We start from the raw sequence: 10,916 nt of genomic DNA, 5'->3' as shown, positions 1-10,916 counted from the left end.
AAGTACGTTGATATATTTATTATTATTGTATTAAATATTAAATTATTTATTATTATATAAAATATAATAATAATATATAATTGCATTTGTTATTATATTTTTAATAATAATAACAATTTAAAAATTATATTAATTTTAAATCAATTCTTAGAGACAATGTAAAAATATGTATTTTTGTAAATGTCATGTATTGTATTTGTAATTTATATAATAATAATTGTATATTATTGTGTTATTTGTATAATATAATTGGAAATACTATGTATTGTAATTTGTGTAATAATAATTGTGAATAAGGTTTATTATGTAATCGGATGCAATTAATAAGACAAAGATCGATGCGCATTTAATAAACATTTGTTTTGGGAGGTTTTAAAATTTTTTTGTTACCAAAAGATTGTTAATAAAAATTTGAGAAATACTTAATTTAAAATTCCGTATTAAAAGTTATAATTTATGTGGCATGTATTATAATGATTAATTGAAGACAATGATGGTATGTGTATACAGTTTTTGTTCACGAAATTAACATTCATATCTTAGATATAACGATGTCGCAAGTAAATTTAATATATTTTTGTAAAGTTCCAAATTTTATATTAAAGCTTGTTATAGAATTTCCAAAACACGAATTATTAACAATAATTTATTTTATCTCGCTTTTACGATAAAACGTTCTCGTGAAATTATAATATTTAATATTTATTGACCGAATTCTTAAATTATGTTTCGTATTAAATATGTTAAATCATTAAAAGTTAATGCAAATACTGCGTTATTTTCATGTTCATAGGTACGATAATTGGGGCTCAATAGTGGCTGTTTCTAGTATCAAGTAGACATACAAATGTTGCAATTCGTACCGATGCCGATGAAGAGCAATGATTTTTAACGTGGAAAGTTATTTTTCGTCAGTTTGCATAGCATTCATCCGAGATGTCTATTTCGGTGCTTTATTGAATCTGGGGATTCTCGGCCGTTGCAGGGCTAAAGTTAATCGATTAATTAATTAAGGATTTTTTTTATATTCCCTGAAAGCAGTGATTTCGGCAATAAGTTAACAACAACGATAATATAATTTTTTTATGTCTAATCATGAAATCAATTAAATGTAGTATGTTCTGAGACAAGAATTTATTCTTCTCATTAAATATTTTTTCATTAATTAACATTAATACTGCTTTGACAATAATAAGATTTAACGGATTGAACATGGATAGCAATTGTTTATAGATAAATGAATTACATTAAATAAACTAAAATTACAAGTTTTGTTAAGTAGTCGATTTTGCGATTTCTTTAAGAAAAAATGTGGTTACAAATGAATATATTTTTTTATTTTAATCTTTAGTTTCTTTTAAGAAACTGTTTTCAGACACTGGACATCCCTTTATTCCAAAATATTAATTAATTAAAAAATTTTTTAGATTAATTTGTATAATGAAATACATACGCAGTCTATATATTATGTAACAAATTTTTAGCTTCTATTCATCTGATAAAATTTTATCAAAAAGATTCATGTTTATTTAAATAATTTATTGTAATAATATAATGGACGTAATTAAAAATGTGCGTACTTGAAAATTCAAGACGAATCGATTAGGTACCCCGATATCAATAAGATTTTGATAGCTCTAATTATCTAAATATTACATTAATTATTTAAATAATCCTATTTAATTACTTAACATTTGAGTAAATGTTGCAGAAAAAAGAAGATTGATATAAATTTTATATTAATAATATTCGAATATAAAATCAAAATAAGATGAAAAAATGAATAAAATTTAAATCTCATTGTTATCGGTTCGATTCGCCTTGAACAGTTGGTACCTGAGAATTTTTGTACTCACATATATAATAAATTATGATGACGTATGTATTTTATTATTTCGAAATATAATCATTTGTAACTATCCTTCGATAAACATTATTATATTCATGTTTTTTTATTTTGTTAAGATACTGTATTTCGTAATAACATAAAGAATATATTTTTGCGTGCAAATCTTGATCTTGTGTACTATAAAATTGTAATTAATATCAATTAAATTATCGTTAAAATATTCGATAATTGCATAATATTCGCATTATTTGTAAAAATTTGGAAAGGGGTAACAATTGTTAATTTATTGCCAAGATGGGCGCTATTATTAGAACGGTCCGAAAAATTTGGGATTGGTTTCCTCCTGCAACAGAGTCCCTAGGGTCCAACGAATCATTTAACTTTTTTCGCGTTGATGACGTGAAACTTGACGAGAAGTAGACTACAGCTCGCTCTCCGTAGAAATCATTTCTTCTTTTTATCGGATGCTACCCAACGTCTTACTTGGAAAGATCTGGTCTCATTGTTGGACTAGTTATTTTCTATTTAACGCAGCGATAACGCAGTGTTTTCTCGCGATTTTTTAGAGACTCATAAAGTTATCTCTCTGTTGAAAATAAAGCAAAAATATAATTTATGTACGTGCGATTAAATCGTTTAGTTCATTCCATTATATTATTTGAATAGTAGATGCGATGTTGCAACACATTTAGTAGTTGTTAAATAACATTTTTATTATCATATAAAGAAATAATAATTATAGAAGACGCGTTGCAGAATTAAAAATTATATGTATCGGAATTGATTAGATCGTTTTTCATTCGTTACATTGTCTTGTATCGAAGGTTTGCGTACTTTTTTGCATGTTGCACATTTCTTTTGTATTTTGTAAAATATATAAGTTACATATATATAGTTAATAACTGATATTCTTTTTTATTGAAAGATATATATATATTAAATTTATTAACAATCTTTTTGGTCACGATTACTCGCATAAATTAAAAAAAAGCAAAACAAATTTTGCAGTTGTATTTGATAATTAATAATAAATGCTAGTAATAATCATTTGTCGATTGGACGTACCTATAGCCACATATTTTACATCGCGATCGTGAGAATTTTGTGTTATTATACGCATACCGAATGTTTTTTCTGTAATCTCATGTTAAAAAGAAATTTTGCGCGTATACATATTGTACGTTATATAATATTTTCGGTTTTATAATGTAATTTTTTTGTAATATGGTATGTATAATGTAAATTAAATTGTATAAAAAATAATGTAAGTAATAAAAATGTAAATAAATATACCATAACATGGGGTAACATTAGCCTCTATTTTGTAATTCTTACAATTAACGATAGTAACTGTAAATATCGTTATATATTGTCATTGAGCAGATTTCATACATGGAAAAACTACGCAACGACAATATAACGACATCGACACTGTCATTAAGAGTTACGGATAAAAGCCTTCGTCCCAGAAACTGACACAGATTATAAAAATACATATGCAATACAATATGTCCAAAATCATGACATAAGACTCTTAAAATTTCTTTAAGACAATAGTTCGATCAATTCTTTATAAGATTACGTTTTTAAGATGTCAACATATGTTCAGATTTTGCGTACTGTATTGTCAAAATTTGGGTTAAATTTATTCTGATTTTGAACGAAAATTATCCCATTTTATGGTATTGTAAAGGAAAGAGGACTGCCGATCGGATGGCAGGGGATGTGATGGAGGGTCTCTATAAATTAACTTGTTTTTACCAAATTATATGAAAAACGTATATGCGTAATTCGAGTGTAATATATTTTATAACTTTTTTGTATAGTGTGTTGGTTTAAAAGTTAAAGGAAAATGTAAGAACTGAAGTAGCAAACTGACGTTATTTGTCGTCACTTGACGTTAAAATGATGTTTTCAATATTGTTTTGATATCAAAATTACGACAAAAAACGTGAATTTGCTGAAGTAAAAAAAAGAGGACCGTCTATTATAATCGACGGGGGTGGTGGAGGGCCTCTACAAGTTAAATAGTATTTGCCACATAATCTGAAAAATGTATAAAAGTAATTTGATTATAACGTACTTTACGATTTTTTGCATAGTGTGTTGTATTAAAAATAAAAAAAAAGAAAAAAAAAGAATCCTCAAGTAACAAGTTGATGTTATTTGTTGTCATTTGACATCAACATAACGACAAATTAAATAATATCAGTTTGCTAAAGTCAAAAAGAGAATCGTAATAGCTCAGCAGAGAAAACAGCTTTGCAACTGTTGTGAAATTCTTGTAAGATTTTTCAATATAATTTGTTTATATATTTAGATCCAAAAAAACAATGACAAGAACGAATCGTCTTGAAGAATTTTACAACAGTTGCAAAGCTGTTTTTTCTTCTAAACGCAGCTAATATCTATATTTATTGGAAATTAATATAGTTCGCTAATAAATCTATTGTGCTTGGGCAAAAAACCGTACCTATATCCAAATATACTTATCATCAGTATATATAGCTCCGTAATCCTCAATTGTAATTCTTCACATAAGAAGAGAAATATATAACATTGCATGTATTTTAATAACTTTCGAAACTAGTATTTCAGAAATAAATCGCTGAAATCGTTGAAATCTTTATTAATTTAATAGATTTTAGTTGTTTCAGCGATTTTAACTATTTCCATCAGGAGCACCGTAAAAAGGTGAATATTGTGTAGTTAACGTTGAAAAAGTGGAGGGCGGTAGTGCGCAGCAACATTTTGCGGTTATTACAGATTGTGAGCCGTCATGTTCTATCTCAGGTTTCTCTCTGATTAAACGATATAAATTGATAAAAATCTTATCGTTCTCAATCGTTCTTTATCAATTTTTTTTATCAGGGAATTGTTGAAGAATCCATGAACATCTCAGCATTTTTCATACTGTCGAAATAGCCTGTAAATATTCTAGCGACAGTATCATTCATTTTCGATTTGGGAACTACATAGATATATATCTACTGCTTTATCTGCTGAATGCAGCCATTAGTTCATGCTTGTGGATTCAAACCATCGTCATATTTTTTGTAACGTCATTATTAGATCATTACTGTAAAAGAATATAAAAAGGGGGGATCGCCGATTAAAATCGGCGGAGATGGTGAAGGGCCTCCACAGATCGATTCGTTTTTATCAAATTTTATTTGAATTTTTTAAAAATTGGTTAAAACTATATAATTTGTATAGGAAAATTTTAAATTTAATCAAGATTTCTATTGTAATTACATTCAATCAAAAGAAAACAGCTTGAAAAGTTGAAGCTGTTTTTACATTTTTCTGTAATAAATATAATTTGTAAATTTACTAATGCATTTTATTAATAGCGAGTGTTGTAAAAATATGACTATACATATGTCTTATTTTTTATTCGAAAAATGAAAAGTTGAGGAGAGTTCATGGTATCGCTCATTTTCAGTGACAAATGAGTTACGTGATTTCGTATATTGCTTTGACTGTCGCTCGTATAAATAAGTTAGCAGCGATAAATAGACAATTAATATGTATATTAAGTTGCCACTTTAACACAATCAAATTCGACTTACACAAAAATTAATTGCTATTTTTGCTAATTATTTGTTCTATTCTCGGTTCTTTTGCTTCAGCCAATTCGTAAAAAACAATGGCTGTGCTTGCGTAAGATTAGAGTCAGACACAAAGGAAAAACAGGGAATTAAATAAATACATATTTTTGTAGTATTATTTTTAAACAATTGATTTGTTTTCGATTTCATTGCACCAGTCGATTCTCAAAAAACAATGGCTGGAATATTTACATTTTATATGTACTAGCAATTTACAAATTGTATCTGTTGTTTGCAATAACAGAGTATATAAAAATATTTAATTTTGTGAAAAAACATTACCTAAAATATGTTCAGAAGAATGACACACGGCAAAGGTGCCAAATAAAAACAGTTCTTTTTTTTTATATCAATCATTTATTTTCTCCATACAAATTATAAACATGTTTTTCAAATACTGTACATATACTGAGTTCTATTATATTTTTAAACCTCTAATTTAATGATATATCATTTTATTTATTTTTTTCATTTACTCGTTAAAACAACTACTTTGATCCTCATTTCGTTTCATTTATGATAATATACAGGTAGATCCTTTTGTTTTCTTTTTTCTCCGATGAATCTTTTTTAGTCATTTTTACAATCAAGCTCAATTCTTTGATATGGCAGTTCCAGGATATGAATAAATAAAATTTTTAAAGGATACAAATTTTTTCGAAAGTTTGTCGAATTAACGAGCCGAATAGACGTAGTCAATACTTTCATAGAGATAAAATTCGATTTAATTACATTAGAGATAAATATATGGTTTAGAGTTTAAAGCATAATTAAAAATATTCTGTTTCATAAATATATTTTAATTACTCGTCTATGTATCTAACTGTTTATAAATACAAAGAGTAAATAAAATATATTGAGTAATTCATAAGTAATTGTTTCATTTCTCAGTAAATACATAATTTACATACAGCTATTTAGCAATATAGTTACTAACATAGATAAACAAAAATAAGTAAGTTAATAAAGAAATATTAAACATCTATTCTTGTATCAAAGTACTGTACCTGTAAAAAACTAATAAGTCTCTATGAAAATATTAAGAATATTTTTGCGTTTTTTAACTTTAATTTCGAAATGTGGAACTGGATTCATAACGAGTTGTAAGCAAAACAGTTTCTCTCTTCTCACGGGAGTACTTATTACAAAAATGTAGCTGCTGGAACTTGAACAATTTCTCATGGTCGTCATGTAAATATATACAAAGATATTTAACAAATCTGAGTCAATCGATTGATCGTATCGTATGTTATTGTGTACAGTGCAAGTCGTTTCTTTTTTTTTCTTTTTCTTAATCTACTTCTGCATTTTGTATCTTTTTATCGGGCCTCGATTTTCGATATCATCAATATAGAGTGAGAGAGTACTATTTTCTATCTTCACAGAAGACATAGATAAATATATATTTTTATAATCTTTTCTTATAAATGTAATTCGCTTACTTTAAAATCATTACGCGTAAATGTCAATAATATTAGTGTCGGTGCTCCTTTTTCTCAATTTCATACTCGTTCTACCTGTTTTCAAATTTCCGTATAAAATAAAAATCTACGCGACCGAACCGAATTCCTGTGAGTATCTTTCAAAAATATTGCGGAATTTTTTTAGAAACAATGTATTACTAAACAATTCGATATGTAACCACGAGACGTTACTTTGTTCATTATACATGTAATTATAATTAAATATGTATTATAAAAACATTACATGTTATATTTATTGAAATTACTGCAAATGCAAAATAAAAAACTTTGTCTTTGATAGTTATTAACAAGCAACGTATTGCAAAAACTTATTTATATGTAGCATAGTCGTGGTTACAATTTCAGTTTAATGTATAAACGATTTTGCTAAATCACAATTTACATATTGACGAAAGATATAAGTAATAAAAAACGATGAAGGAATTACTATTGGCTAGCATCCATTTGAAAGAAATACTGCCACGAATCATTTTTTAAGACATAGTTACAAATGGATATTATTGAGAAGAATTATAAAATTACTTTCTTCTATATTTTTTAATATTTTTTTAAACTCTCTTTCGAGAATTACTTTCAAATAGACACTGAGCTTATATGAACAAAAAAAAAAAAGAAAAACGGTAACAATGAGTAAAACATATAAAAGCTGCCAGTTAAAAAACACATTCACATATCGATTAAACATAAATTCCTTTCTACTCCAGTCAACCCATGTAGCAAATTCACTTCTCACCCCAAATAAAAAGCGACATTTCTGACTAAAAGAGATCAAAATACATTGCCACTTGTTCCGTAAAAGTTAATTAAAGTAAGAATACAGTAAATAATATTATCTTATTAAAATATACACGACCTTTTCTCTTGCTTATGTTACTATTTATTCCTTGTGATGTGTGTGTGATTAAATAAAGTCAACTGCAAGATATGGTCCTCTACTCGTTTAAACAATTGCCACTAAGTTCATGAAAAATCTCTGTATGCATTCTCTATGGTCCATGTTTGTGTAATATGTAAATAATATTATTAAGTACGAAACGTTTTTTTGCAACGGGCTATTGTATCCCCTTATATCAGTGCTTTGAAAAATACTTTTAACTTACAGAGATTTGGAGAGCGATATTGAAATCAGATCGAACGATGTACCATAATTTAAATATCGACGCTCCATGCCACTATGAAATCGCCGTATGTTTTGCTATATTTGTGTTTTAAGATTGATTTCAATACACTCCTGATCGAAAAATGCCAAGATCAGATTGTTAGAGTAATCAAAGTCCCTATCACATAGCTATAACTTATGATGGTGGCCTTCCATCTGTATAATCGATGTATATCGATCTGGTATATCGCTTTGTAAGTGTAGAGAAAGATAAAAACAAACAAAGTACGCTAAGTAAGGAAAATCATTCATCAGTAAGAAATACTATAGAAAATAATCTTAGAATACAAAGTAAAGTGATTATTATGAGAAATACAAACACATCCCTTTAACCTAAGTGTCGCTGTATAATCAGAATGGGTTTGCACATTAGCAAATGCGTTTTATAAGATTAAATTTGAAAAAAATATATAAATAATCATTCTTTTTTAATGGTCAATTGCAGATTGATCGCTGTAGCAAGATTTTCACTGATAAGAATTTTTGCGTGATGCGAAAAGCAGTTCTGTGACAAAGCTTAAAGAAACGCATGTTAATGTTCAATATTTCATTTTTCTTCTGTCTCTTACTTATAAATCTGATAATTAAAACAATATATAATATTGTATTTCATATTACATAAAAAAATCATAATGGCATATCTCTCGGTCAAACTTCATTTCTTTTAAAACTTAGAAATCACTTAGATAACTTTATACACGATCATTTATAACAATGTAAATCGTAATCATTGCATTAATATTTAACATATATACTCTTATACGTAATATATGTATATCTGTGTGTGGATGTTTCTTGTCTCGAGTCTCTATAATATATCGTCTAATGTAATAATAAAACTATAATACTAAATCAAATATTGAGGTACCATGCCTTTCCGAGATCAGAGTCTGTTTCTGTTTTCTCTTTTTTTTATTTTTGTTGCATAATTATATCTTTCTATGCAGTTTTATACCAAAATTTATTGTCAATTTTAAATTAATTTATTACAATATAGTCTCTCTTATTAAAATCGATTCTCTTTAAGATTAATCGACGATTTATTGAGACGTCGATTAAATAGGACAATGATTATGATCATAAAATATATACATGAAAAACTTTATAATTCCTATTTTATTATAAAATTTACAGTTGTATGATATTTTAAAGATATTGTTCGGGATAAAGTAAAAATTTCTTCTTAATATCATGTCAAATTTTTATATATTAACTCAAGATCAACACAAAATGTAATTAAATCAATTAAGTCACTAAAAGTGTGAATTTTGAATCAAACTCAAGCTCGGGCTGGCCAGTACTCTATTATATGTGTGTACATATGTGTGTATAGTCCTTATTAAGAAGTTTCACGGAAAACGTTCGCAACATATTTCATTAATTTTATTTTGCGTTACAAAACACTCGAGTTCGAGGATAGAAATTAAACTTTTTGGGAGATATTTATAATATTTATTATATAATACTTAGAATTTTTCATCTTTAATTTAATTTCTTAGCATGCACAGCCGGTTCTTGAAATATCGCGCAACTTGTTTCTTTTATTTTCTAATATTTCTCTATAACTAATTCTTTAAAATGAGAAAAAATATTTTTTATAAAATTCAAATTTATGAAATTAGCATGTTACATAACGAAAAATTCGCATACAAAAATTTGCAAAAAAAAGAAAAACGTATGCAATGCAATATTATAATAATTGTATATAGAGGATGTTTTATTATAACATCTATTATTTACTCAGTATTTACAACTGTTTATAGGATGATTTTCCATAATTTTTATGTCATCGATCGAATATTTTCCATCGAAACTCTTCTATGGACGCGAAAATATTTTTGTATAAGTGTAAGCAATGTTTACACTCACATATTCACGCATCACATCGCACAATCAAATTCCTCTATTCTAAGTGTTCTTCTATTCTAAATTAGCTGAATTCCTCTAAACTAAATTTTTCTTTTTACGCTACTGCTTACTATTTCCCCATTTTGTCATATTCGATGCAATAATACAGTGAGAACAAAATATACTATGTAATAACATTTCCAATCAGTTCGTGTCATTTGGAATAAAAATAAAAAGTAAAGGGAAGATTAGAGGAAATGTTCGACATTGCTCAACTCCAATAACTTTAGAATAGAGGAACTCTGCTATTTGTATATATTGTATTTTCACAATATAATCATGTGTGTATATGTGTATGGATGATCTTTATGTGATGGTAGGCACTGATGGGGGTGGATGGCTGCATGGCGAGCAGGTTCAAGCAGGCTAGTCTTGGACCAATCTGTATATGTGATGCTGAGCACCGTGTTCAGATGCCGATACTTCGAACACATATGCCGTACACAATAACGTTTCCTGCGTATCCCTGTTCGTGACAACCTGAAAAGAGAAAAGGTAGAAGTAAGAAAATATGTACCTCTATAACATTTATAGCACAAATTATTTGTAACTAATTTTTTGTTTATACAAAGAAGAAGAAATACAATAATATTAATATTCTAATATTAATATTCTAGAGTAATCGTAACATCAAGACAAATAAGTTTAAAATTAATGGGATAAACTCAAAATATAATTTTTTTTTAAATAAATTTGAAGCGGACTAGGTATTACAAACGATCTTTAAGTTTTTATTCAAGAATAAATATAAAGAATTATTTATAATATATGATATATAAAATTGACATATATGTCAACACACCTGAAGGATGGTGAAATTTTCGAGAACGCTATTCATCATGTACTTCTCTGGCAGGTGCTTCAGTTTGTGGATGAAATTAATCATATATTCGCACATAGGTGAA

This window comes from Trachymyrmex cornetzi, unplaced genomic scaffold, assembly GCF_001594075.2.
Source record: "Trachymyrmex cornetzi isolate Tcor2-1 unplaced genomic scaffold, Tcor1.1 scaffold24, whole genome shotgun sequence".
Lineage (NCBI taxonomy): Eukaryota > Metazoa > Arthropoda > Insecta > Hymenoptera > Formicidae > Trachymyrmex > Trachymyrmex cornetzi.
The sequence above is the reverse complement of the archived record's forward strand: the minus strand, read 5'-3'. Positions refer to the sequence as shown.